Raw genomic sequence first — 27243 nt, forward strand, 5'->3', positions numbered from 1 at the left:
ATAAAGATCCAGATGCCCTCGTAGGTATGTTCATATACAGGCGTGTAATCCGTTATTTGAGAATAAAATTCAAAACAGCAGGGGAAACTTGTACCATTCGAAAATTTTGGCATCCATCTTAACCAATCACCGAGATCATTGTCGTCATCATCATCACCATAATCACCATCATCGTCACTGTAGTAACTGGTAAATCACAATCATAACCACTCAGGAACAGATCAAATTTAACATCGGGCCTCGCACGTATATTGCGTACATAACAGAATGGAGAACATTTTGACTTGACGTCAAGGAAGGAAACACCATCACGGCCACTGGATCAAATCACTGAAAAGCAAGGCCTACGACACACGAAATGTCTAGCAGATATGAAGATGCCCCCAAATTTATCTAGAACTTCCTCAGCCTCTTGAGTCAAAACTGGTCACCAAAATGAAAGGGCAACACCTCAAGGAGAATCGTAAGCTAAAAATTCAAATGCTCGCTCAAGTAGACGGAAGAGTGCGCGCCACCCAGTGCAGCGAAACATGAATGATGACATGCAGCGAACTAAATCGTCTGCTAAGCACACCCCACGTTTGGTTCTACTGTCCTCACTCTTAGGCAATCCCTAAAAAAAATTAGAGGATGCTTAAGCGTCGCCTTTAAGAGTGGAACGCGAGAGCGTTATCGGGCCCGTTCGGGTCGCATTTTTCTTTATGAGCAGGCTTCACTACAACACAGAACGTGGAAAGCCGGCTCACAAGATCAAACTTACACTGATCCCCCCTTGCACTGATCCCCCCTTAAAGTCGGCCTCACTTTAGACAGAAATGCATTGCTGGGAAGACGTTTCTTTCAGGGACAATATAAGTCGTCTTGTATTAAAGGTGGAGGCCCTAGGCCCTTTTTATTATTTTGTTAATTGTTTGCTATTGCCCCGACGCGCGCGCATGTCCCAAACATATTAGGCAGGCGAAGTCCCAATTTGACCTGCCGAGGATGTGAGCGCCATCTGAATATGATTTTTGCATGTAACATGCCCGAGCGCGTCGCTGTTGATATGGTAGAAATGCTGGAAAAGGGGTTTGTGTTTGAGTTTCCTCGTAACAGAATTATGTTTTGCTCCCAGATTCGAATTACAATCCGCCGCACCATGCAAGTCGTACTTTACCATTTTTCTGACGGATTTCACTGTGAGAAATTCTTTTTTTTTTTTTTTTTTTTTTTTTTTTTTTTTTTTTTTTTTTTTTTTTTACTAGCACCTTGTGCCACGCGGAGGGCCTGCGCGATCGGGGTGGTAAGGGATGACTTTCTCCGCCACGGACGCCGACACCTACGCCGACGCCGGATTTTCTGCGACACGGGGCCCTTAACACTCTCGCGTTAAAACATACAGTGCATTGGCTCATGCTATTTGAAGCCAGACAACACCCGGCAACGCAGAAAATTCTGAACACCTTCTACTTCTCTCGCCCAACGTATGGGCGTTTAACCACTCAATCACGCTAAAATTAGCGTTAACAACCTTTTTTTCACTGGGAGAGCTCCAGGCGATACTCCGTACGCTGAGAAGAAACTGTGAATAAGTTTGTGTGTGTAGCCGGGGGGGGGGGGGGGGGGGAGGGGGGAGAGAGGGCTCCTACTTTCTTGGTGTGTTTGTGTGTGTAAGTGTGTACGTACAAGGGAGTGTGTTCTTTTGTGCTCTGAAGTAACTTACTATGACGACTTACCAACTAACCCAGCTCGGGTGCTTGTAGAAAAAAAAAAAACACCATACCGGACAAAAAAAAAAAAAAAAAAAATACCTCAGGATGAGGTGGCGTTAATTCTCCTGGTCCGCCGGGCCCGAGCATTCGGGGAGTGCTTGAGGGATTACGTTGTGTGCCTGATAAAAGCGCTGTTCCTTCATGCGTGGCAAGTTAGAGAGCGCTGCCATCATGGTGCACAAACACGTAGTCACGCGGTTTTTCTTTTTTTCGTTCCGCGCAGGCATATTTCTAGCTTTTTTCTCACGGAGAAATTGATTGCTCATTAGTTAGAATATTAAATACTACCGAGTAGGACGTCGCCTGAAACGTTTATCTTCATCATTGGATGAATCTACCTTTAAAATTGGCAATATTAATTGAACAATCTTGCGTAAATATTCAACGATACAGAATGCGAAAAGTCCTATGATTCGCACCATACGATCGTAAACAATAAGCATTTATTCAAACCCTTCTTTATCATACTATCACAGAGAGAATAGAATGCAACTATTCCCCCCCCCTCCCCCCCCTCCCATAACAATTTCAGTAAGGAACAGGTTATATGGAGAAAACTGCTAACATATATATGTAACAACCTGCACATTTTCCATAATATTCATTCAGAAAGATATACGGATACATGCCCATGGTGCGGGGCCATGCCAACCCTAAACCACATCTCATGGGTATGCAGGGCATATACACAAAAGACAAACACAGAAATTACGGAGTATACACAATGGGAGGCGGCGCTGTCCAATTCACAGGAAGAAGTCCAAAGGACCATCATCCGACGCGCAAGACGGCACGCGGAAGCCAGTGGGGCCCTTTTCTAGGGTCTCCACCCATTGAGCCTTTTATTCATCCATAAAGTTTTTGTTTTTCTTCTGGTATTCAAGAAACAAGTACAAGATTAACAAATGTCAAAAGTTATGCAGGACATCATACAAATAACGGAGTAAGCAATTTGCAGAGCCTCGTCGTTGTCATTACTTTCCCTTCTGAACACGCGGCTTCGTACGATGATAAGGAAGTTCCCCCGCGTGTGGTCGTGCAATTTATGCTCTTTCAGAGAAGACAACGAAGGAGAGGCGAGAGGCCGCCATTTTCCAGCGTCAGCAACCATTCGAGTCGGACAAGAAGTCTGGGGTCGCACGCAACGAATAGGTGCTTCAATAGGCGAGCGACTGCACAGATGCTCGAGAACGAGAACGTCCGACGGACCTTCGTGACAAGCAGGGAGAACCTGGAGCTTCTACGCTGGGCCCTATCAAGCAATTTCCTGTGCAGAGCCACCGAGGGCTACAGCGGCGTTCCTGGCATCGAAGACACTCTCCGTCAGCGCTATGCAACGAGCTGGGGCAGAGCAACTAGCTACGGGAATCCAGTTCACCGCATTCATCGAGGCTGCTACACGTGAGGACGCCCAGCTGCTGAAGCGTTGGATCGTGCTTATCAAGCCAAATTAGCGGCGGCTTCCTCGACAACCAGAACGCTCGCCGCATCACCAAAATAGTGAAGCACCGAATGGCATCCTGGACACAGTGCAGCCTTTGGAACGCACCGAGCAATCCGGAAGGTACACCAAACCGCCAGCGCGACTGGTTTCCTGCTGCACGCCTGAACCCCCTGCTTTTCCTCCTCCTGTCACCAGGTCATCTAGGCATTTCGACAACAGGTGCGTACGAGTCCCGATGGTCCATGCTAGCCCAGTCGCGCGCCTCGAGGATCACGCAGAGGCTGCTAAACTGCAGAATGCCGATGCTGTTGAGGTCCTCCCAGTGGTTGATATTATGGCTCAAAAGATAGGCGAGCTCGGCGAACATCTGCTGCTGGCCCTGGATCTCAACTTGCCCAACCAGCGGCTTCAACGGAACTGTCGCTGCATCCACCGCCTCCACACAGCCGGCCACCGAGGCCTCTGCAAGGACGTCCTGGCCGTACTCGAACTTTCGCCGCCGCTCATTATGCAGAGCCTCGAGCTTTTCCTTGGCAAGAAGGCAGAATACACGGAGCAAGATGAGGATAAAGGGCTGAATGCACTAACACAGCCGTATGCAGCAGACGTCAGCCAGAATGAACACGACAGGCTCAATGCAGTCACGCAGTCCTTCAACGAAGAAGTTGAGGAAGACACGGGGAAAAAATGCGTGTGTGCTCCCACGCGACCGGAGGAAATGCACCGGTGTCTCCTGTCGGGTCCGTCCGAGGTCAGCTTCGTCCTATGGAAAGTGTCCAAGTCGTGCCGCAACAAAGATTCTAGTGACGAGTACGACGAGGAGTACTGCGCGCCCACCCAGAAGGACGATTCTCCACCCCTGCGAGTGCATGCATTGCTGAATTACAGGAGAGAGTCGCACAAGGGCAAAATGGTGGAAGACGGCAGAATCAACGACAAGACACCGCCGCTATCGCCAAAAACTAAAACCGACGAGACTCCACCACCTTCCTACGGCTTTGTTCCGGAGAGCGAGTCGGAAGCTAATGACGACGAGGCGAGTAAGACCACAGCCTAACACTCGCCGTCCCTTCTGGATATAGCCAGAATGATCGGCTCGTCATGAGTCGGAAGCTAATGACGACGAGGCGAGTAAGACCACAGCCTAACACTCGCCGTCCCTTCTGGATATAGCCAGAATGATCAGCTCACCCGTCATCAGAAGCGTCGGAAGGATGTCGAACAAGCAACTGAGGAGGGGAATGAGTCTGAAGAAACCCACATGTGACACGTTCCTAGGACTTCCCGGTGAGGAGAGGGATGCTGAGGCATAATTGATGACGGTGAAATGTTGGATAAGGTGACGGAAAATGGACCTGGAACGTAGAGCACGCCTTGATTACGCCGTGGGATGTGCGCGCTGTCGTTTCGATCGCAAACATTTTGTCTAATGTAATTTGTTCACGCGAACCATTACTACGTTAGTGAACTCGCCACGTTCAAGTTTCGCCGTATTCTCTTATTGCGCTTATTTGACACAATAAAGCAACTTTATTTCGCGCGCAGGTTTAGGCTCCACGCGTAACTCGTAGAAAGCACAACACCTTAACGCACCGTTGATATCATCGTTGTACGCCATACGAGACACTGCCACTCGATCACTTGCACACCCTGAAGAGCATGTGTTAACACTGAAGGTGTAAATGGGGGCGGGTCTAGGGCAGATCCGTCGGTCGCGAATAACCCGCGAGTCCGTAATCCGCGAACAACCCGCGAACTGACTCGCTGGCGCCCCTCGGCGCAACCGCGCAAACGCGCTCGTGCCACTGCTCACGCGTTCATCGTCGTCGTCTCCTTCTACTGCTGGCTCCGTTGCCGCTCATCATTCCAGCGTAGATTTTCACGTTTTCGTTGTTGCAGTAACGGGGAGGCCGCGTTTACGGGCCGCGTTTGAGAATCGACATCTCATTGTCTTCATGCTGTCGTCGTTATACGCCATTGTCCCTCATCTTTCCACGGTCACTGCGTCGGAATTGCTATTGCTATTCGCGTTACCGTTGAGAGTCATCGTGAAATGAGTTCTGCCGCAATTCATTGGTCGCTAACGCAGAACATGAGCACGCCCTGGGCTCTACTTTCTTGCTTAATATAGGCTCGAGCATTCGATGACAATATGTATAGTTTTTAAGATTTGGGTAGCCTAACTGATTTGGGAAAGCTGAAATTAGCCTAAATTCGATAACTCGCGCATTTAGCACTACAACACAACAAAATCTTCGACGCGCAACTGAGGCCTAGGCTTCCCTTAGAGTGCTATGCCAGTTCCCGTACATTAGACTCGCTGACGTGCAATAAAACTACTCAAAAATACACATGAAAATTTACACCTCTTACTATCAGAATACACAGCTTTGCACACAATCGTTTTTGGAAGCGACTAGACTTTATTTCACATTGGATCAAAAAGCTGCCACACCAAAGGCACAAGTATTCAGGCCTAGGTTCACGCGTCAGCCTCTACGACTCCGCGTATCTAGTGCGGGGCTGCCAGTATCCAGACGCACTTACAAAAACTCAGCCACTCCCAGGGGAAGGCTTTGCCAACATTACGTGACATGACGCCTGCGTTTTCAATGATCTTCCCTACTAGCTGCCATGTTCGTCAGTTGCGCTGGCTAACACATTGAGCGCAACATTTGACACATGTCCACAAATACCTATAGGAAAGCCACGGGCTGCAACGGGCTCCAACGGGAGCGAATGTGACAGCCATAGTTGCATTCTCGGCCACTTGGCTGAGCCGAAGGGCGTTAGCCATCGGCGATGGAACGCGTCGGCTTCCATGGGCGACGGCGTTCCAAGCGCGTTCGTGACGCATTTTTCATGCCGATCCGAGACAAGAGTTCCCGACGTGTGGAGCCGCGGCGGATCTTGCTGTTGTCGATGCACGCGGCAGGCCGCACCTTTTTTTTTATATCGAAGCTATATACATCTACCAGCCAACGGTTCTTTCGTGTGCCCCGCAAAAAACTTCCGCCAAAGTGGGCCGATCCTGGCGATAGGCAGAAAGTGTCCAAGCTCATTGGCACATACCAGGGGACGAAAAAGGGAGAAAGAGGAAGAAAGAGAAAGAAGAGAGAGAGAGAGGAGAGAGAAAGAAGGGAAAGAGAAAAAGAAAGATAGAAAATCACCAAGAAGCTAGGTCAGAGAAGAAAGAAGAGAAAGACAGAGAGAAAGAAAGAAGAAGATAAGAAAGAACTAGAGAAAAGGAGATAGATAGAAGAGAGAGAATGAAAGAAAATCACCAGGAAAGTCAGAGAAACAAAGAAGGAGAGAAAGAGAGAGTAAGGAAAACAGAGATATAGAAAAAGAGAAAGAGAGAGAGAAAGGAATATAGATAGAGAGAGAGAAAAGAGAGAGAAAGAAAGAAAGATCATCACCACGAAGGTCAGATACACACACGACAAGCTTCGCTTACCCCCATTTTCTCGACAGGGGAAGGGCTGGTGATTTTTTGTTTTTGTTTTTTATCCAGCGGGCCGTGGTAAAGCTGACGTAGGTACAGGCGCTGCCGTATAGCTCTATTGCTAGAACATCGCACGCATCATTTGAAGACATTTTTCTTTGAAGATGCAGGCGAAATGAACATCTTGTCTATAACCATAACTAATCTGTGTATTTTACTGATCTTAGTGCTGCTTGTGCGACGAAGGCCAGTGTTACACTGTTGTGTGCCTATGCGTGTATTATTTCATGTGTGTATATTCTTCATCTGTGTGCGCCTGCCCATCTCGTACTGCATCACGACCTCGTGTACGCGTGTTCCGAACTCCGCGAATAGGCACACATGTAATTTCAGACGAAGCCTACAGATAGAAAACGTGCATGCTGCGCGTCCGCTTACAGACCGCGGTGCCGCGGTCTGGAAGGGGTTATAGATATAGATGTTATAAATATAGATGTCAATACTGGGGCAAATATACTGCCGTAAGCTTTTTAAAATTGCGGAGGGGATGCCATCAGAGCCGCAGGATAGCGAAGGCTTCAGGCGCTTAAGGCATTCGCTGATGAGCTTTTTATCAAATAGCACAGGACTAGATGTAGGAGCCGCCGTCTGTAGCTGACTGACACCAGCGTTGAAACCTGAAGCTTTATATAAGGATGAGAATTGGTAGGAAAACAATTCGCGACAGCTACGACCTCTACTCCTGAGTCGAGCAGGCGAAAACACACTTTGCGATTGTAAGAGCGCTTGCGGATATGCTTCCAAAATTCCGCCGGCCGGTCGGGGTCGCTCTTCTCCAAGGATGCAATATATGAGTCATGATCCCGCTTATAGAGACGTTTGCAAAGAGTCCAAAAAAAGCGGGATTCTTCTCTCGACTCATTAGGCAAAGGAGTTCTGGATTTACGATGCGCGCAATATTTATACTTTAGGGCCGTCATAAGTTTAGATGAGAACCAGTGGAGATATTTAGAGCGTTTAGAATTGTACGGAGGAATGTATTTGCGTATACCGCTCAAAACACGCTCTGTAAAGTGATCTATTTGGTCATTACCATTAGCTTTATCTGTGACCAGGGACCAATCGCTGGTTTACAAGAAATCATACAAGCCAACATAATCAACCCGCTTGAAAGCAAAGCGTGAAGATTCATTAATGCCAGTGGAGGAGCTCTGCCTCAAGGCTGACACAGAGGCAGTTATCTTAATTGAAGGGTGAAACTTATCGGGACGCACTAGAGAAATGTCAGAATGGGAGACATCTATAACTTGAGCATTCGAAAAGGCAAAGGTCTAAAACATTGCCACAGGAATTGCCAATCAAGTTGTGCTGCTGAAGAGAACAGAAAGACAGAAAGTCCAACAACAGGCTAGATTGGTTCTCTATGTAATGATTATAATCAGAATATGTAAGCGTGGTCTAATCAATTCCTGGTGTGTTAAAATCACCAAGAAGGATTACTCAGTGCTGGCTATGGGAAGATAAGACACTTTCAATAGAAGAGATGACCTCATCAAACAAGACAGGCGAAGTATTCAGGTGGAACAGTAGAAGCTTCCGATTAAAATTGTTCACAGTGCGCTAGGCTGACTTCAAGCCAGATCTAAATTGTACACTTTCTGTGTCGCTGCGCCTTACACATCTCAGTGAACTGACAACAGTAATAAGTACGCCACCACCTTTTTGTTTAACTCCACTGAAGCCCCGGTAACTGCGAAAGACGTTGTAACGCGCGGTGGAAAAAAATCTATAGAGGAAATTTCACTGCAGAGCCAAGTTTCGGAAATAACAAAAATAGGAAAAGAAGACGAAATGACATTGGCGAAAAATTCGCGTGCATTGGTGCGATGTCCAAGAATGTTTTCGTGGAAAATGTCCAGATAACACACCACTTTGATCGTTTGGGGTTTTCTCGGAAGCATGGAGCATGCCGTCGTGCAGCATCCCACGGAACGGCTTGAACAGGCACCCCATTGGCCACATAGACGGGTCGTTCAGACACTTGAGAGCTTCGTCATCGACGGTTTCATCAGCGCAGACGAGAAACGAGCCATGCGAATTATGCCTTGTCTTGATGCGTTTGCAGGCAACGGGCGGTGCTCTGACACTCGAGAGGGGCGCAGTCACATCAGGAGACGTGGTTGAATGAGAGAGCCTGGAAACAAAAATGGCTGTCGGTCGCGGGGCACGTTTCGCCGCAGATATTCCCTTGCCCTCCCCAGCTCCAAATCAGACAGGCCGACGTTCACTCCGTGTTGCCTTGGAGAGATGGTCAACGGTGGCAGCACTCGGCGAAGCAGTCCGGACGGTCGCAGCATACGTCTTCTTGGACGGGTGGAGCGGCAGCACAGTAGGAGAAATGGGCGAAGCCGGCTTGCCAAGCGCATCACGAAGGGAACGCACCTCGACCCGTAGCGCACCTATAGCTTAGGCCTGATGCGTGGATGCCAGCGTGTTTTCCCTGTGCAGACGCCCGTTGTCACTCCGCAGCCGCCCCACCTCATCGCTGAGGAAGGTTATTCCCTCGAGCGCCTGAAGGAGGGCAGCCATGTCACCGACCACCTCAAAACCGGTCCCGACGAGAGCGACGCCCTGTGGAGGGGTCGCCGATGTGGAAGCACCGAGCGTGTTGGTATCGCTAACCCTAACCGCCACAATGTCGGCGTGGTCGGCGTTCGGGCACAGGGTACACGTGAACGCTTTCTCACCAGACTTCAGAAGCTCGAGTTCTGCTTCAGGCCATGCAATACAATTCACGTGTGCACGTTTTTCGGAGGAAATACAGCGATGAATCTGCAATTGATTATTGTTCGTTAGGTTGTTTGCGTTTTTATTTGTTCCTTTCTTTTTTTCATCATTTGGTAATACAACAGTTTTATTAATCTTCGAGAAACAAGTACACAATTGAAAAGTTCTACAAGGAAATCCTACAAAACACAGCGTAATAAGTTTGCGAAGCCCCTTCTTCTTCTTTACGTCTTCGCAGCCGAACACGCGGCGTGGCACGATGAGAAAGAAGCGCTCTCGCGTGTCCTCGCGCAGCTAATGCTCGTTCAACGAATCGCCATTTTCCCGTGGCAGCAATCGTTCGAGACGGACAAGAAGTTGTCCCTGTTAGTCTGGGGTTGTACGCCAACACTACAAAAGGAAATCAAGACTTCCATGGCCAGAGGATCCGCAACGCCTGAACATCGCCCAATGGCAAGACGTACCGGCGTTACCGGAGCCTCTGTCCAGATACACGAAGAACGAGGACGTCCGACGCGTCTTCATGTCAAGCTGGGAGAACCCGGAGCTTCTGCGCTGGGTCCTATCCCGCATCTACCTGTGGAGAGCCACCGAAGGCGACCTCGGCGTTCTCGGCAACGAAAAACATCCCCGTTAGTGCCTCAACGTCGAGTAGACGCAGCGCAACTAGCTACGGGAATCCAGTTCACCGCATTCATCAAGAGCGCTTCACGGGAGGGCGACCAGCTGCTGCAGCTGCGGATCCTGCGTCTCAAGCCAAATGAGCGGCGGCTTCCTCGGAAACCTGAACGCTCACCGTATCACCAAAGCATTGAAACACCGAAAAACATCTTGGACGCACTGCAGCTTTTGGAGCACACCCACCCATCCGGCGAAATGCTGCGGCTCTTACAACAGCCTGTGGGCTCGGCTTGGTTCGCAGCGACTTACATCAACCCGAAGCTTGCTGTGAGTTTCACCGCGTCCACATGCCGAATTGACGTGACTGTTTGCCGTTCGCTGCCTCCGATGCACGGTCGCCTTTCATGCAAACCGAACGCTCATCGATTCGTGGCGCTGCTGAGCAGCTCACCTCCGTTTGAGCCAAGACCGCCTAGGAGGTCAATGCACTCCAAGCCGCCAGCGCGACTGTGTTGCTGCAGCACACCTGCACCTGCTGCCTTTCCTGCTGCTGACATCAGATCCTCTAGCCTGTGCGACAACAGCCGCGTGGGCGTCGCGCTGCTCCGTGCTGCAGCATTTGCGCTCCTTCACGATGACGTAGTGAGTGCGCAGGTGAGCAATGGCGACGCTGTTCAGGCTCCCCCAGTGATTGCACTTCTGGCCCAGCAGTTCGGCCAGCTGGGCGAACATCTGCTGCTGGCCCTGGGATTCGGCCTGCTCAACCAGCGGGCTTCAACGGAACCATCTTTCCATCCACCGCCTCCATGCAACCTGCCATAGAGGCCTCTGCTAGAGCGTCCTGGCCGCATTCCAACTTTCGCCGCCGCTCATTATGCAAAGCCTCGAGCTTTTCCATGGCAGGGTCGTCGAATACACAGAGCAGGATGATGGTAACAGGAGGAACACAGTAACGCAGCCATATGCAGCAGACGTAGCAACGCAGCCATATGCAGCGGACGTCAACCAGGAAGAAGAGGAGAGGTTGAATGCAGCAACACAGCCGTACGCAGCGGACGTCAACCAGGAAGAACACGGCATCCTGAATGTAGTCACGTAAACAGTCATCGACGAAGCGCAGGAATACGACAAGGGGAAGACTCGATGTGGGCTACACGCCGGCGCCCCCTGTCGGGTGGGAAGTAGTTGCCCCGCCGCTCATTGTGCTGTACCTCGAGGACTTCGTCGTGCCGTCTTTCGTTCCCTGGGCACCACGACGGTTGGGTTTCTACAGTGGAGGCTCCTGCGACAGCCTGTGCTTGGACGATGTGAGGTCGAGATGGGATGAAGATTCCGCATAAATTGACGTCGGAACGTATCGAGAAGTCTTCGTCGTGAAACACTTAGTGGGTTTATTAGCAAGTTCTCACGAGGACTATTGGTGTATTAGTCTACTGGCCGCGTTTAAACTTACTTACAGTACTTTATTTGACCGTATCGACGCAATAAAAGAACAATATAAATTCACGCGCCGGTCTAGGGGATGACTTTTCTTACTGAACGCGTTACTCGCAGTAACCACAACGCCCTGACGTATGGATGAAACCCTCATTCTTGTCTGCCATGACCACCACCGCCGCTCGATCATTTGCGCACACTGAAGAGCACATTTTAAAGCCTTTGAGTAATATCTGCGTACAAACAAAAATTCCAAACTTTACCTTTACCACTTCTTCATTCTTTCCTGCAATAATGTGCGCGTAGAGTTACCCGATTATATGCGCATCCCGCATAGTGGGTACGTGCCATGCTTTCAAGGCTCATCATCATCATAATATGATCACCATCAGCATCAGAAGGATGAATAGGTGCGCGCTTAAGAAACAAGCCTAAAACTTGTCTACGGTACCAATGGAACAATACCGTAATGACACTATATCTAAAATAATTGTCTGCTTATGTAATCACCATTGGTTTATTTGTGTACTGACCGCGTATAATGTTCCACTTTGTACTCAGTGGACCTATTCGACGCAATTAAAGAACATTTGAATTTGACGCGCCGGTCTCGGGGATGTCGTTTTATGCGGAACGCGTAAGTCGCAGTAACCACAAAACCATATCTTAAGGATGAGCCAATCGTTTTCAGCCATGAGCGTCCCCGCCGCTCAATCACTTACGCGCACTGAAGACCAAATGTTCATGTCGCTGAGCAGTCATCATCATCATCATCATCATCAAGCCTATATTTATGTCCACTGCAGGACGAAGGCCTCTCCCTACGATCTCCAATTACCACTGTTAATTGCGCTAGCTGATTCCAACTTGCGCCTGCAAATTTCCTAACTTCATCAACCCACCTAGTTTTCTGCCGTGCTGAATCCATTCTGAGAATCCATTCTGTGACTCTAATTGTCCGCCGGTTATCCATCCTACGCATTACATGGCCTGCCCAGCTCCATTATTTCCTCGTAATGTCAACTAGAATATCGGTTATCCCCGCTTGCTCTCTGATCCACACCGCTCTCTTCTTGTCTCTCACCACAGGAAGAGACAGGAATAGAGACAGGCTGAGCAATATCTCCGTACAAATGAAAAATAAGAAAGTAGATTGTTTCAAACTTGACCTTTACCACTTCTTCATCCTTTCCTGCAATTATCTGCGCGTACAACAACCCGATTATTGGCACATACCTCATAGTGGGTACGTGCCATATTTTGAAGGCTCATCACTCATAACACAATCACCATCATCATCAACAGGATGAATAGGGGTGCGCTTAAGAAATACGCCTAAAGAATGTCTATGGTACCAATGGAGAGCCGCCATGATAAATCTATATCTAGAATAGTTGTCCGTTTACATAATTATGCGAACGATGATTAGCAGCGACACTAAGAAGAAATGTGCCAATTTCGCAGCAAAGCTCCTAGTGCGACTAGAAGCACTCGAAAAGGTTATATGCTTGTTCTCACGTTGTCCTGAAAAAATCGAGATCATTCATCGAGCTTATATTTAACAGAAATGGAGGCATATTAGGAGTGTTTTGCAGTGAAATTTTGAAGCAGGTTGGTTAGTTAAGGGCTAAGTGAAAATTCCTAAACCCTCGTTTTCTGCATGCTTAGAAATTTTATATGAAATGCTAAGAAATTTTTGCCACTGCCCTGGAAGAAGCGAAAGCGGAAGCAGTATTATATGTGGAGAAAATAGACGCCACGTTATGAGTTATCTGTACGGAACTCCACGAATAGGCGTACATGTCGGGACTGAGTAAAGTGCGCAGTGAGCCACTTGTCCTCGCCTTAGCTCTATCTTCATTTTCTCTGTTTACCTAACTCTGCTCTATATTTTTCCAACCTGGCAGGTTTTCTTCTTATGTTTAACAATATTATTGTCTTGAAAAAGTGAAGCCGTGGTTATAATCAGCATCAAATCTGATTTCTTTTATTGTGTCAGATAAGCGCAATGAATGTCTATTTTGAAAGTCCTATGCAACGATTGCGCTTACGTAGCAATGAAAGGTGTGGGCCAATCCTAATAAATAGAGAAAGTGTTTATGATCAAGATGAGTGATTGCGCATAACACGGCGACATGAAGGAATGAGCAATGCCTGAGGCCACCACTGCGTCGACTAGTATAGCCGCAGGTCTGTCCCGGTCGCTCCACCAGCCTTCGCAGCAGGACATCATGCGACACACGAAAAATACCGTGACTATCCGTAGCACCCAAACAGCACCATCTTGAGAAGGAGAATCCACACTTCCCAGCTGCAGGTCGCCGTTGGATGAAAAATATTCAGATTTCGTTCTGTCGCCTTGTGCAGAGATGCGTACACCCCACGGTGGCGGCAGGACGGATCACAATACGTCGACCCAGCACAGAAAATATACAGAGTGCGCGCAAAGATGATAAGCCAGATTTGGGACTAAGAGACCGCCGTTCGCTCCGGCCTGGTCAAGAAGAACAGAAAGCAGCAGGTTGCCAAGACTACTAAGCTGCTGCACGGCTGCAGCGACGACACCGTAAATACAGAGAAATTAGACCGTCACGAGCAGCCAGGCGCCTTGGAGGCGGTGGCTGCCGAGATAGTTTCGTTCAAGCCGCTGAATGAACTGGCCGAGACCCCGGGCCAGCACTAGATGTTCTCCCAATTGGCCGCGCTCCTGGGCCACAAGTGTAACCAGTGGGAGGGCCTCAACAGCGTCGGCATTGCTCACCTGCGCAGCCTCTACGCCACGAATCCTGATGCGTTCGCCCGCATCGTAAGGCGACCGAGCTTCGGCGGCAGCAAACGGCAACCAGTGACGTCCTTTTGGCATCCGGGCGCAAAGAAGCTCAGAACAAGCTGCGGATTGCTGGAAGTCGCTGCAGATCAAGCCCTGCAGACGCCTTGTCGTAAATGCGGCAGAGGTTGAACAGTTAGCATGGAGCGGAGCAGTGTGAAGTATGCTGGTCCGTGCTTCAGCACGCTTGTGATACGCGTACGCAGGTCGTTCTTGTTCCCGAGGAAGGCGCCGCTCAGCCGACTTGAGAAGCATTATCCACATCGGCAATGTCGGTCACCGTCACTGGCAGTGGCCTCGGTGAATATGGTGAATTTTCCCGTAGCTAGTTGCGCTGCTTCAACACGTTTGTGATACGCTGATCTGCTGCCGAGAACGCCGAAGTAGTCCTCGGTGGCTCTGGACGAGTGAAGGTCTATTAACACCCTGCGCAGACGCTACAGGGTCTCCTGGCTTGTCACCAAGAGGCGTCAAACGTTGTCGTTCTTCGTGCATCTGTGGAGCGGCTTTGACAACGCCGACACAGCTTGCCATTCGGCGATGTTCAGGCGCTGTGGATCCTCTGGCCATCGCGATGTTCACTTCTACCGCTATTGATCGCGTGCAACCTCAGTAAATCAGGGTGACCTTCTTGACCGACTTGAACAGGTGCTGCTGCTCGAAAATGATGATAAAATGAACGAGCATCAACTACACGAGGACGCGCGGGAAAATTTGTTTCTCATCGCGCAACGCCTGGTTCTTCGCTGTGAACAAGTAAACAAAAAATGTCGTAGTTTCGCCCGAAAGGCGAAGCATCGATTGCGATAGCAAATTAGTAGAGAGCTATTCGGACTAGGGATAGTAGTTTTATCGGCTGCATAAACTTGGACACATTGGCTTACTAACTGAATTAACAATCGTTGTGTCAGTGCGCACAAGCAAACATGAATAGATCACACTGAACGACCGCAGCCAACGACTGTCAAAACGCTGGCAGCAAGCGCAGGTTCGCGCGGTCTATCGCTCCAACGGAAACTGAGCGGCGAATACACAGCGCATACAAAGGAGCCGTGTGGAGATAAGAGCCGTGTGGAGATACAGAGCCATGTGGAGATAAGAGACGGTGCGCGCGACCGGCACCACCGGGCAAAGGAGAAGTTGTTGGCAGAGGAGAAGCTGCCCCCCCCCTCTCTCCCCCTCTTCCCGTTTCTTGCTTTCGCGTGAGAGATTGAGTGGCAAATACGCCTTTGGTGCCAGAGCACAGCGCTGCCCCGCCTCCCTCCCTATCATACCCCCGCGGCCTTTCGGGCGACGGCCGCGTTTGCTTTCTACCGTGCGTTCGCTCTCCGTGATAGCGCGCGTCCCCCGCGCTCTTTCGCTCGCGCATACGGCGCGCCGCGACGATTTTATCGCCCTTGGAATCTATACTGAAGCTCACGGCGACGGCGACGGCGACGCCGACGGCAGAAATCCGGTTGAAGTGTCCATATAATTGCTATCGCAATAAAAGAAGAGGCTTCGTAAGTATGTTAAGAAAGCTACATTTCTTTTTGAGTTTCTTGATGGTGTTAGATTCGTTTAAGACTAACAAAAGTTTTGTGCCTTCATTTGATTAGAATGAAAGGAATAACCAAATACGCAAGCAAGCTAGCACACAAAAAATTACGTGGTATGTCTGACGTGAACTGATCCGCACTTGTGCTGATACCAACATGTGCTGGCGAAACACTGTGCCCATGCAAGACACCAAGTAGTCAGAAATCGTTGTGGAGCCTTGATGTTGCGGTTTGTGTTAGCATGCGCGATATATTGTTTGCGCCATTTCTCCTCTTTTACTGTTCTTGAGCTTGGGTGTAAGGCTATCGTGTAAAAGCAAAGTCAGCATTAGGCTTTGTCTTTCTGTGCCTTCAATCGGTCCCTACCTCCCCTCCTTGAGGCCTCCAAGCATGCGGGCTCTGAGGGTCGAACAGTGTCACAAAGTACTTTCTTTAGGCCCACTCAAACGAAAGTCGAAGGTGCTGCTCATAAACGTCACAGTAGAATGTACTTATTCCAAACATGTATGTATTTTATTCCCTTTCGGTTACAATGCACGATTTATTTATGGCTTTGCTCACGCGTATATGACTTACTGGGTCATTTGAAAAAAAAAAAAAAGATACGCGCAAGAAAAGCTAAATAAGGTACATGAGCATATCGGCAGAATGTCACGTCAGCTTTAATCTGGCGTTTATGGATACGTCGTAAAATTATCGCTCTGTCTATAGAAAAGCAAGAAAAAGAACACAAACAAGAACGATAGCACACTTGTGTGAGTTTGCAAAAGCACAGCCCAATATCTAGAGAAGCTGTTTCTTTCGAGCGGTTACTTTAACAGTATCAGTAGCCTGGAATTAAACCACGCAATTACAAAAGGTTACTCACATACGATTCACCCGTATGAAACGTTTCTCGCTTACCACGCATCCCAACACTTAGTTAATGTCTAGCAACGGCCCTACATCACCAACACACCTCTAACTTCTCCTAAACAAAATGCGTATTGCGCTCCCTCCCCCCCCTTCCCTACACCAAACCTTAGTTCGGTGGCTGTCATAGTTCTTCCAGTACAGTAAAGGCACTTCCTACTACGTTCTTTATACATCCTTGTAACGCCCAGAAACGCTGCATAAGTAATTTGCTGAAAAATCAAGAATTAAACGCAACACTGTGAACAGTGTTTACTCATCACCAATTAAACCTATTCCATATTTCCACGAAATTTTCACAAAAATTCGTGAAAATAAGAACATGAGGAGGGTTGCTTGCGAAGCTCATAGTTAAACGAGAAACGTTTCGCCGGCATTAAACATAGCATGCAACCCATTTTCAATAAATGTAAACTGAATGTGACGTAGTGTTTATGGACGCTGTGAAGCATAGCGGATAACGGCCGTATTACGCTTTCAAAGTTGCCGAAGGAATATTGTTGACAAAGGTTGTATATTATACAGAGAAAAGTAAGTGCACCTGCACTTTAGTCATTAAGTTCTCCTGATTTTTTTTTTTTCATTTCGTGTTGGTGGCAGCTATACACGGTTCTTCTAGGAAAGAATTCTGCGCACTAGATATATAACACACTGATAACGCCCTGGAGCGCTGGATTACATAAATTCACTGCAAAAACTGTATTCCAGAGACCCAATGCTCGCCTACACATCTTCCATTGTTTGCCTATTATCTACAGAAAGTGTAAACCGCCTACCGCGTTAGTTCGCCGAAGACTCCGGGAAACCTGCTGTAAACCTCGTATAACGCATGAAAGTTCGCAGAGAACGAGTATTCCGTTTTTATTTGCATAAATTTTGTTATATCAAAAACAAGCTTATCCACATCGCAGAATCAGCATCACCCGACTTTCCAACGAATATGAACACATTGTCACGTATAGTTCTCCTTGGACTAACAAATATTGCGAATAACGGTCATAGAACACTTCCGACGACTTCATTTAAGAATGTTTTGCAAAACCCATCATCAACTGGTCTTCTCGAAGTTCCGCCCACAAGCCTTCATAAGAATACCCCCTTACCTTAAAATGTCCAATTTCGGGCACGTTGAGTTCTTTCAGGATATTAGGGAAACCTATAAGGAATTTCGTAATATATGCTTGTAGAGCTTCGCAAAGCTCCTGTAAGAAATTTGCTGCAAAGGCTGTTTATAAACTGTGTCAGTTCGATATTTCCCTACAGATCACCCATAACATGGCGTTGATTTACTCAGAGTATAACATTGCTTCCGCTTTTGGTTCTTCCAGGGCAGTGTGAAAAATTTATAAGCATTTCATATAACGCCTCTAAGCATGCAGAAAATGAGGGTTTAGCACATTTTACTTAGCCCTTAACTAACCAACACACTTCAGAATTTGACTGCAAAGCACCCCTAATATGCACCCGTTTCACTTAACTATAAAATCGCCGAATGACTAAGTTTTTAATGACAATGTCAGAACATGCATATAACGTTATCGAAGGGTTATAGTCGCTCTAAGAGCTTTGCTGCGATATTGGCGTATTTCTTCTTAGTGCCACCGCTAATCATTATTCGCTAATTAGATAAGCAGACATTATTTTAGATATGGTGTCATTACGGTGTTGTTGCATTGGTACCGTAGACAATTTTCAGGCGTGTTTCTTAAGCGCGCCTATTCATCCTTCTGATGTTGATGGTGATCATATTATGATGATGATGATCCTTCAAAGCATGGCAAGTACCCACTATGAGGGATGCGCATATAATCGCGTAAATCTACGCGCAGATTATTGCAGGAAAGAATGGAGAAGTGGTAAAGGTAAAGTTTGGAACAGAATGCTTTTTTAAATTTTTGTTTGTACGCGCACATTACTCAAAGGCTTAAAATGTGCTCTTCAGTGCGCGCAAATGATCGAGGGGCGGTGGGGGTCATGGCAGACAAGAATGTTACTACGAGTAACGCGTTCAGCATGAAAAGCCATCCCCTAGACCGGTGCATGATTTTATATTGTTCTTTTATTGTGTCAATAAGGTCAAATAAAGTACTATAAGAAAGCTTAAACGCGGCCAGTAGACTAATACACCAATAGTCCTCCTGAGAACTTGCTAATAAACCGGCAAAGTGTTTCGCGACGAAGACTTCTCAATACGTTCCGACGTTAATTTATGCGGAATCTTCATGCCTTCTCGACCTCACATCGTCCAAGCACAGGCTGTCGCAGCCGCTGCAGGAGCCTCCACTGTGGAAACCCAACCGTCGTGGTGCCCACCTAACGAAAGACGGCACCACGAAGTCCTCGAGGTACAGCACAATGAGCGGCGGGGCAACTACTTCGCACCCGACAGGGGGCGCCGGTGTGTTTTCTCTGGTTGCGTGGGAGCCCACACGGAGTCTTCCCCCTGTCGTCTTCCTGCGCTTCGTCGATGAATGACTACGTGACTACATTCAGGATGTCGTGTTCTTCGTCGTTGACGTCCGCTGCGTATGGCTGCCTTGCTGCTTTCAACCTTTCCTCTTCTTCCTGGTTGACGTCTGCTGCGTATGGCTGCGTTACAGCATTCAACCTTTCCTCTTGTTCCTGGTTGACGTCTGTTGCATATGGCTGCGTTACTGTATTCAGCCTTTTACCATCATCCTGCCATGGAAAAGCTCGAGGCTTTGCATAATGAGCGACGGCGCAATTAGTTGGAATGCAGCCAGGACGCTCTAGCAGAGGCCTCTATGGCAGGTTGCATGGAGGCGGTGGATGGAAAGATGGTTCCGTTGAAGCCCGCCGGTTGAGCAGGCCGAATCCCAGGGCCAGCAGCAGATGTTCGCCCGGCTGGCCGAACTGCTGGGCCAGAAGTGCAATCACTGGGAGGGCCTGAACAGCGTCGCCATTGCTCACCTGCGCACTCACTACGTCATCCTGGAGGAGCGCAAATGCTGCAGCACGGACCAGCGCGACGCCCACGCGGCTGTTGTCGCACAGGCTAGAGGATCTGATGTCAGCAGCAAGAAAGGCAGCAGGTGCTGGTGTGCTGCAGCAACACAGTCGGGCTGGCGGCATGGAGTGCATTGATTTCCGAGGTGGTGTTGGCTCAAACGAAGGAGAGCTGTTGAGCACCGCCACGAATCGATGAGTGTTCGCGTTGCATGAAAGGCGACCGTGCATAGGAGGCAGCGAACGGCAAACAGTCACGTCAATTCGGCATGTGGACGCGGTGAAACTCGCAGCAAGCTTCGGGTTGATGTAAGTCGCTGCGAGCCAAGCCGAGCGCACACGCTGTTGAAAGGGCCGCAGCAACTCGCCGGATGGTTGGGTGCGCTCCAAAACCTGCAGTGCGTCCAGGATGTTTTTCGGTGTTTCAGTACTTTGGTGATACGGTGAGCGTTCACTTTGTCGATGAAGCTGCCGCTCATTTGACTTGAGAAGCAGGATCCACAGATGCAGCAGCTGGTCGCCATCACGTGTAGCGGCCTCGATGAATGCGGTGAAGTCGATTCCCGTAGCAAGTTGCGCTGCGTTAGCTCGATGTTGATGGGTTGACAGGGGTGTTTTTGGTTGCCGAGAACGCCGAGGTGGCCTTCGGTGGCTCTGCACAGGTAATTTCGAGATAGGACCCAGCGAAGAAGGTCTGGGTTCTCCCAGCTTGACATGAAGACGCGTCGGATGTCCTCGTTCCTCGTGTATCTGGGCAGCGGCTCCGGTAACGCCGCTACGTCTGGCCATTGGGCGATGTTCAGGCGTTGCGGATCGTCTGGCCATGGCCATCTTGGTTTTCTTCTGTAGTGTTGGCGTGCGACCCCAGAAAAACAGGGAGAACTTCTTGTCCTTCTCGAACGATTGCTGCCGCTGGAAAATGGCGATGAACGAGCATCAGCAGCGCGAGGACACGTGGGAGCACTTCTTTCTCATCGTGCCACGCCGCGTGTTCGGCTGCGAAGACGTAAAGAAGAAGAAGAGGCTTCGCAAACTTATTACGCTGTCTTTTGTAGGATTTCCTTGTAGAACTTTTCAATTGTGTACTTGTTTCTCGAAGACTAATAAAACTGTTGTAATAACAAATGATGAAAAAAAAAAGAAAGGAACAAATAAAAACGCAAACAACCTAACGAACAATAATGACCATGTGAAATCTATGACGTGACCCTATGGACATGGGGCAGCGTCATCATCGACGGTACTGGTCCGACCCTGTGCGGTCAGACGTTTATTTGGGTATAACAGACATAAGCCATAAGCCAAGACAGACATAAGAAACAGTAAAAAAAAAAAAAGACAAGAAAGAGACAAAAAGGCACGAAGCCGTGGCCCAATTTATTAGATTGGTGCCTCACTTCGAATGCTTTTAGCAACTCATAGTATGTGACCAAATTGCGGGTAGCAGGGGAAACTTGTACCATTCGAAATATTTGGCATCCATCTTAACGGATCACCGAGATCATTGTCGTCATCATCATCACCATAATCACCGTCATCGTCACTGTCGTAACTGGTAAATCACAATCATAACCACTCAGGAACCGAATCAAATTTAACATCGGGCCTCGCATGTATATTGCGTACATAACAGAATGGAGAACATTTTGACTTGACGTCAAGGAAGCAAACACATCAAGGCCACTGGATCAAATCACTGAAAAGCAAGGCCTATGACACACGAAATGTCTAGCAGATATGAAGATGCCCCCACATTTATCTAGAACTTCCTCAGCCTCTTGAGTCAAACTGGTCACAAAATGAAAGTTCAACACCTCAAAGGAGAATCGTAAGTTAAAAATTCAAATGCTCGCTCAAGTAGACGGAAGAGTGCGCGCCACCCAGTGCAGCGAAACATGAATGATATGCAGCGAACTAAATCGTCTGCTAAGCACACCCCACGTTTGGTTCTACTGTCCTCACTCTTAGGCAATCACCTAAAAAAATTAGAGGACGCTCAAGCTTCGCCTTTAAGAGTGGAACGCGAGAGCGTTATCGGGCCCCGTTCGGGTCGCATTTTTCTTTATGAGTAGGCTTCACTGCAACACAGAACTGGGGAAAGCCAGCTCACAAAAATCAAGCTTACACTGATCCCCCCTTTAAGTCGGCCTCACTTTTAAACAGAAATGCATTGCTGGGAAGACGTTTTTTTCAGGGACAATATAAGTCGTCTTATATTAAAAGGTGAAGGCCCTATTAGCCTTTTTTATTATTTTGTTAATTGTTTGCTATTGCCCCGACGCGCACGCATGTCCAAAACATATTAGGCAGGCGAAGTCCCAATTTGACCTGCCGAGGATGTGAGCAGGATGTGAGCGCCATCTGAATATGATTTTCGCAAGTAACATGCCCGAGCGCGTCGCTGTTGATATGGTAGAAATGCTGGAAAAGGAGTTTGTGTTTGAGTTTCCGCGTAACAGAATTATGTTTTTCTCCCAGATTCAAATTACAATCCGCCGCACCATGCAAGTCGTACTTTACCATTTTTCTGTCGGATTTCACTGTGAGAAATTCTTTTTTTTTTTTTTTTTTTTTTTACTAACACCTTGTGCCACGCGGAGGGCCTGCGCGATCGGGGTGGTTAGGGATGACTTTCTCCGCCACGGACGCCGACACCTACGCCGACGCCGGATTTTCTGCGACACGGGGCCCTTAACACTCTCGCGTTAAAACATACAGTGCATTGGCTCATGCTATTTGAAGCCAGACAACGCCCGGCAGCGCAGAAAATTCTGAACACCTTCTACTGTCTCTCGCCCAACGTATGGGCGTTTAACCACTCAATCACGCTAAAATTGGCGTTAACAACATTTTTTTCACTGGGAGAATTCCAGGCGATACTCCGTACGCTGAGAAGAAACTGTGAAAAAGTTTGTGTGTGTAGCCGGAGGGGGGGGGGGGGGGGGGAGAGGGCTCCTTACTTTCTTGGTGTGTTTGGGTGTGCAAGTGTGGACGTACAAGGGCGTGTGTTCTTTTGTGCTCTGAAGTAACTTACTATGACGACTTACCAACTAACCCAGCTCGAGTTCTTGTAGAAAAAAAAAAAAAAACCATACCGGACAAAAAAAAACCAAAAAAAACAATAATACCTCAGGATGAGGTGGCGTTAACTCTCCTGGTCCGCCGGGCCCGAGCATTCGGGGAGTGCTTGAGGGATTACGTTGTGTGCCTGATAAAAGCGCTGTTCCTTCATGCGTGGCAAGTTAGAGAGCGCTGCCATCATGGTGCACAAACACGTAGTCACGCGGTTTTTCTTTTTTTCGTTCCGCGCAGGCATATTTCTAGCTTTTTTCTCACGGAGAAATTGATTGCTCATTAGTTAGAATGTTAAACACTACTGAGTAGGACGTCGCCTGAATCGTTTATCTTCATCATTGGATGAATCTACCTTTAAAATTGGCAATATTATTTGAACAATCTTGGGTAAATATTCAACGATACAGAATGCGAAAAGTCCTATGATTCACACCATACGATCGTAAACACTAAGCATTTATTCAGACCCTTCTATATCATACTATCACAGAGGGAATAGAATGCAACTATTCCACCCCCTCCCCCCCCTCCCCCCCTCCCCCATAAGAATTTCAGTAAGGAACAACAGGTTATATGGAGAAAACTGCTAACATATATATGTAACAACCTGCACATTTTCCATAATATTCATTCAGAAAGATGTACGGATACTTGCCCATGGTGCGGGGCCATGCCAACCCTAAACCACATCTCATGGGTATGCAGGGCATATACACAAAAGACAAACACAGAAATTACGGAGCATACACAATGGGAGGCGGCGCTGTCCAATTCAAAGGAAGAAGAAGTCCAAAGGACCATCATTCGACGCGCATGACGGCGCGCGGAAGCCAGTGGGGCCCTTGTCTGGGGTCTCCACCCATTGAGCCTTTTTATTCATCCATAAAGTTTTTGTTCTTCTTCTGGTATTCAAGAAACAAGTACAAGATTAACAAATTTCAAAAGTTATGCAGGACATCATACAAATAACGGAGTAAGCAATTTGCAGAGCCTCGTCGTTGTCATTAATTTCCCTTCTGAACACGCGGCTTCGTACGATGATAAGGAAGTTCCCCCGCGTGTGGTCGTGCAATTTATGCTCTTTCAGAGAAGACAACGAAGGAGAGGCGAGAGGCCGCCATATTCCAGCGTCAGCAACCATTCGAGTCGGACAAGAAGTCTGGGGTCGGACGCAACGAATAGGTGCTTCAATAGGCGAGCGACTGCACAGATGCTCGAGAAACGAGACCGTCCGACGGACCTTCGTGACAAGCAGGGAGAACCTGGAGCTTCTACGCTGGGCCCTATCAAGCAATTTCCTGTGCAGAGCCACCGAGGGCTACAGCGGCGTTCCTGGCATCGAAGACACTCCCCGTCAGCGCTATGCCAACGAGCTGGGGCAGAGCAACTAGCTACGGGAATCCAGTTCACCGCATTCATCGAGGCTGCTACACGTGAGGACGCCCAGCTGCTGAAGCGTTGGATCGTGCTTATCAAGCCAAATGAGTGGCGGCTTCCTCGACAGCCAGAATGCTCGCCGCATCACCAAAATAGTGAAGCACCGAATGGCATCCTGGACACAGTGCAGCCTTTGGAACGCACCGAGCCATCCGGAAGGTACACCAAGCCGCCAGCGCGACTGGTTCCCTGCTGCACGCCTGAACCCCCTGCTTTTCCTCCTCCTGTCACCAGGTCATCTAGGCATTTCGACAACAGGTGCGTACGAGTCCCGATGGTCCATGCTAGCCCAGTCGCGCGCCTCGAGGATCACGCAGAGGCTGCTAAACTGCAGAATGCCGATGCTGTTGAGGTCCTCCCAGTGGTTGATATTATGGCTCAAAAGATAGGCGAGCTCGGCGAACATCTGCTGCTGGCCCTGGATCTCAACTTGCCCAACCAGCGGCTTCAACAGAACTGTCGCTGCATCCACCGCCTCCCCACAGCCGGCCACCGAGGCCTCTGCAAGGACGTCCTGGCCGTACTCGAACTTTCGCCGCCGCTCATTATGCAGAGCCTCGAGCTTTTCCTTGGAAACAAGGCAGAATACACGGAGCAAGATGAGGATAAAGGGCTGAATGCACTAACACAACCGTATGCAGCAGACGTCAGCCAGAATGAACACGACAGGCTCAATGCAGTCACGCAGTCCTTCAACGAAGAAGTTGAGGAAGACACGGGGAAAAATGCGTGTGTGCTCCCACGCGACCGGAGGAAATGCACCGGTGTCTCCTGTCGGGTCCGTCCGAGGTCAGCTTCGTCCTATGGAAAGTGTCCAAGTCGTGCCGCAACAAAGATTCTAGTGACGAGTACGACGAGGAGTACTGCGCGCCCACCCAGAAGGACGATTCTCCACCCCTGCGAGTGCATGCATTGCTGAATTACAGGAGAGAGTCGCACAAGGGCAAAATGGTGGAAGACGGCAGAATCAACGACAAGACACCGCCGCTATCGCCAAAAACTAAAACCGACGAGACTCCACCACCTTCCTACGGCTTTGTTCCGGAGAGCGAGTCGCAAGCTGATGACGACGAGGCGAGTAAGACCACAGCCTAACACTCGCCGTCCCTTCTGGATATAGCCAGAATGATCGGCTCGTCATGAGTCGGAAGCTAATGACGACGAGGCGAGTAAGACCACAGCCTAACACTCGCCGTCCCTTCTGGATATAGCCAGAATGATCAGCTCACCCGTCATCAGAAGCGTCGGAAGGATGTCGAACAAGCAACTGAGGAGGGGAATGAGTCTGAAGAAACCCACATGTGACACGTTCCTAGGACTTCCCGGTGAGGAGAGGGATGCTGAGGCATAATTGATGACGGTGAAATGTTGGATAAGGTGACGGAAAATGGACCTGGAACGTAGAGCACGCCTTGATTACGCCGTGGGATGTGCGCGCTGTCGTTTCGATCGCAAACATTTTGTCTAATGTAATTTGTTCACGCGAACCATTACTACGTTAGTGAACTCGCCGCGTTCAAGTTTCGCCGTATTCTCTTATTGCGCTTATTTGACACAATAAAGCAACTTTATTTCGCGCGCAGGTTTAGGCTCCACGCGTAACTCGTAGAAAGCACAACACCTTAACGCACCGTTGATATCATCGTTGTACGCCATACGAGACACTGCCACTCGATCACTTGCACACCCTGAAGAGCATGTGTTAACACTGAAGGTGTAAATGGGGGGGGGGGGGGGGGGGGGTCTAGGGCAGATCCGTCGGTCGCGAATGACCCGCGAGTCCGTAATCCGCGAACAACCCGCGAACTGACTCGCTGGCGCCCCTCGGCGCAACCGCGCAAACGCGCTCGTGCCACTGCTCACGCGTTCATCGTCGTCGTCTCTTTCTACTACTGGCTCCGTTGCCGCTCATCATTCCAGCGTAGATTTTCCCATTTTCGTTGTTGCAGTAACGGGGAGGCCGCGTTTACGGGCTGCGTTTGAGAATCGACATCTCATTGTCTTCATGCTGTCGTCGTTATACGCCATTGTCCCTCATCTTTCCACGGTCACTGCGTCGGAATTGCTATTGCTATTCGCGTTACCGTTGAGAGTCATCGTGAAATGAGTTCTGCCGCAATTTATTAGTCGCTAACGCAGAACATGAGCACGCCCTGGGCTCTACTTTCTTGCTTAATATAGGCTCGAGCATTCGATGACAATATATATAGTTTTTAAGATTTGGGTAGCCTAACTGATTTGGGAAAGCTGAAATTAGCCTAAATTCGATAACTCGCGCATTTAGCACTACAACACAACAAAATCTTCGACGCGCAACTGAGGCCTAGGCTTCCCTTAGAGTGCTATGCCAGTTCCCGTACATTAGACTCGCTGACGTGCAAAAAAACTACTCAAAAATACACATGAAAATTTACACCTCTTACTATCAGAATACACAGCTTTGCACACAATCGTTTTTGGAAGCGACTAGACTTTATTTCACATTGGATATTTCACATCAGGCCTAGGTTCACGCGTCAGCCTCTACGACTCCGCGTATCTAGTGCGGGGCTGCCAGTATCCAGACGCACTTACAAAAACTCAGCCACTCCCAGGGGAAGGCTTTGCCAGCATTAGCCAACATTACGTGACATGACGCCTGCGTTTTCAATGATCTTCCCTACTAGCTGCCATGTTCGTCAGTTGCGCTGGCTAACACATTGAGCGCAACATTTGACACATGTCCGCAAATACCTATAGGAAAGCCACGGGCTGCAACGGGCTCAACGGGAGCGAATGTGACAGCCATAGTTGCATTCTCGGCCGCTTGGCTGAGCCGAAGGGCGTTAGCCATCGGCGATGGAACGCGTCGGCTTCCACGGGCGACGGCGTTACAAGCGCGTTCGTGACGCATTTTCGATGCCGATCCGAGACAAGAGTTCCCGATGTGTGGCGCCGCGGCGGATCCCGCTGTTGTCGATGCACGCGGCAGGCCGCACCTTTTTTTATAGCGAAGCTATATA

At 48.9% G+C, this 27243-nt stretch overlaps 1 protein-coding gene and 1 long non-coding RNA gene across 2 annotated transcripts in view; both read right to left on the reverse strand.

The window, feature by feature from the left end:
* The window catches only part of LOC119460871 (alpha-L-iduronidase), a 284651-nt gene that overhangs the window by 26816 nt on the left and 230592 nt on the right, over positions 1-27243 (reverse strand). The window lies entirely within an intron of this gene.
* The window catches only part of LOC125945221 (uncharacterized), a 185921-nt gene continuing 168280 nt past the window's right edge, over positions 9603-27243 (reverse strand). The window contains exon 3 of the long non-coding RNA XR_007466704.1: positions 9603-10004. This is a non-coding gene — a long non-coding RNA (uncharacterized LOC125945221). The remainder of the gene's footprint in view (positions 10005-27243) is intronic.

The sequence above is a fragment of the Dermacentor silvarum genome, chromosome 1 (assembly GCF_013339745.2).
Source record: "Dermacentor silvarum isolate Dsil-2018 chromosome 1, BIME_Dsil_1.4, whole genome shotgun sequence".
Taxonomy (NCBI): Eukaryota; Metazoa; Arthropoda; class Arachnida; order Ixodida; family Ixodidae; genus Dermacentor; species Dermacentor silvarum.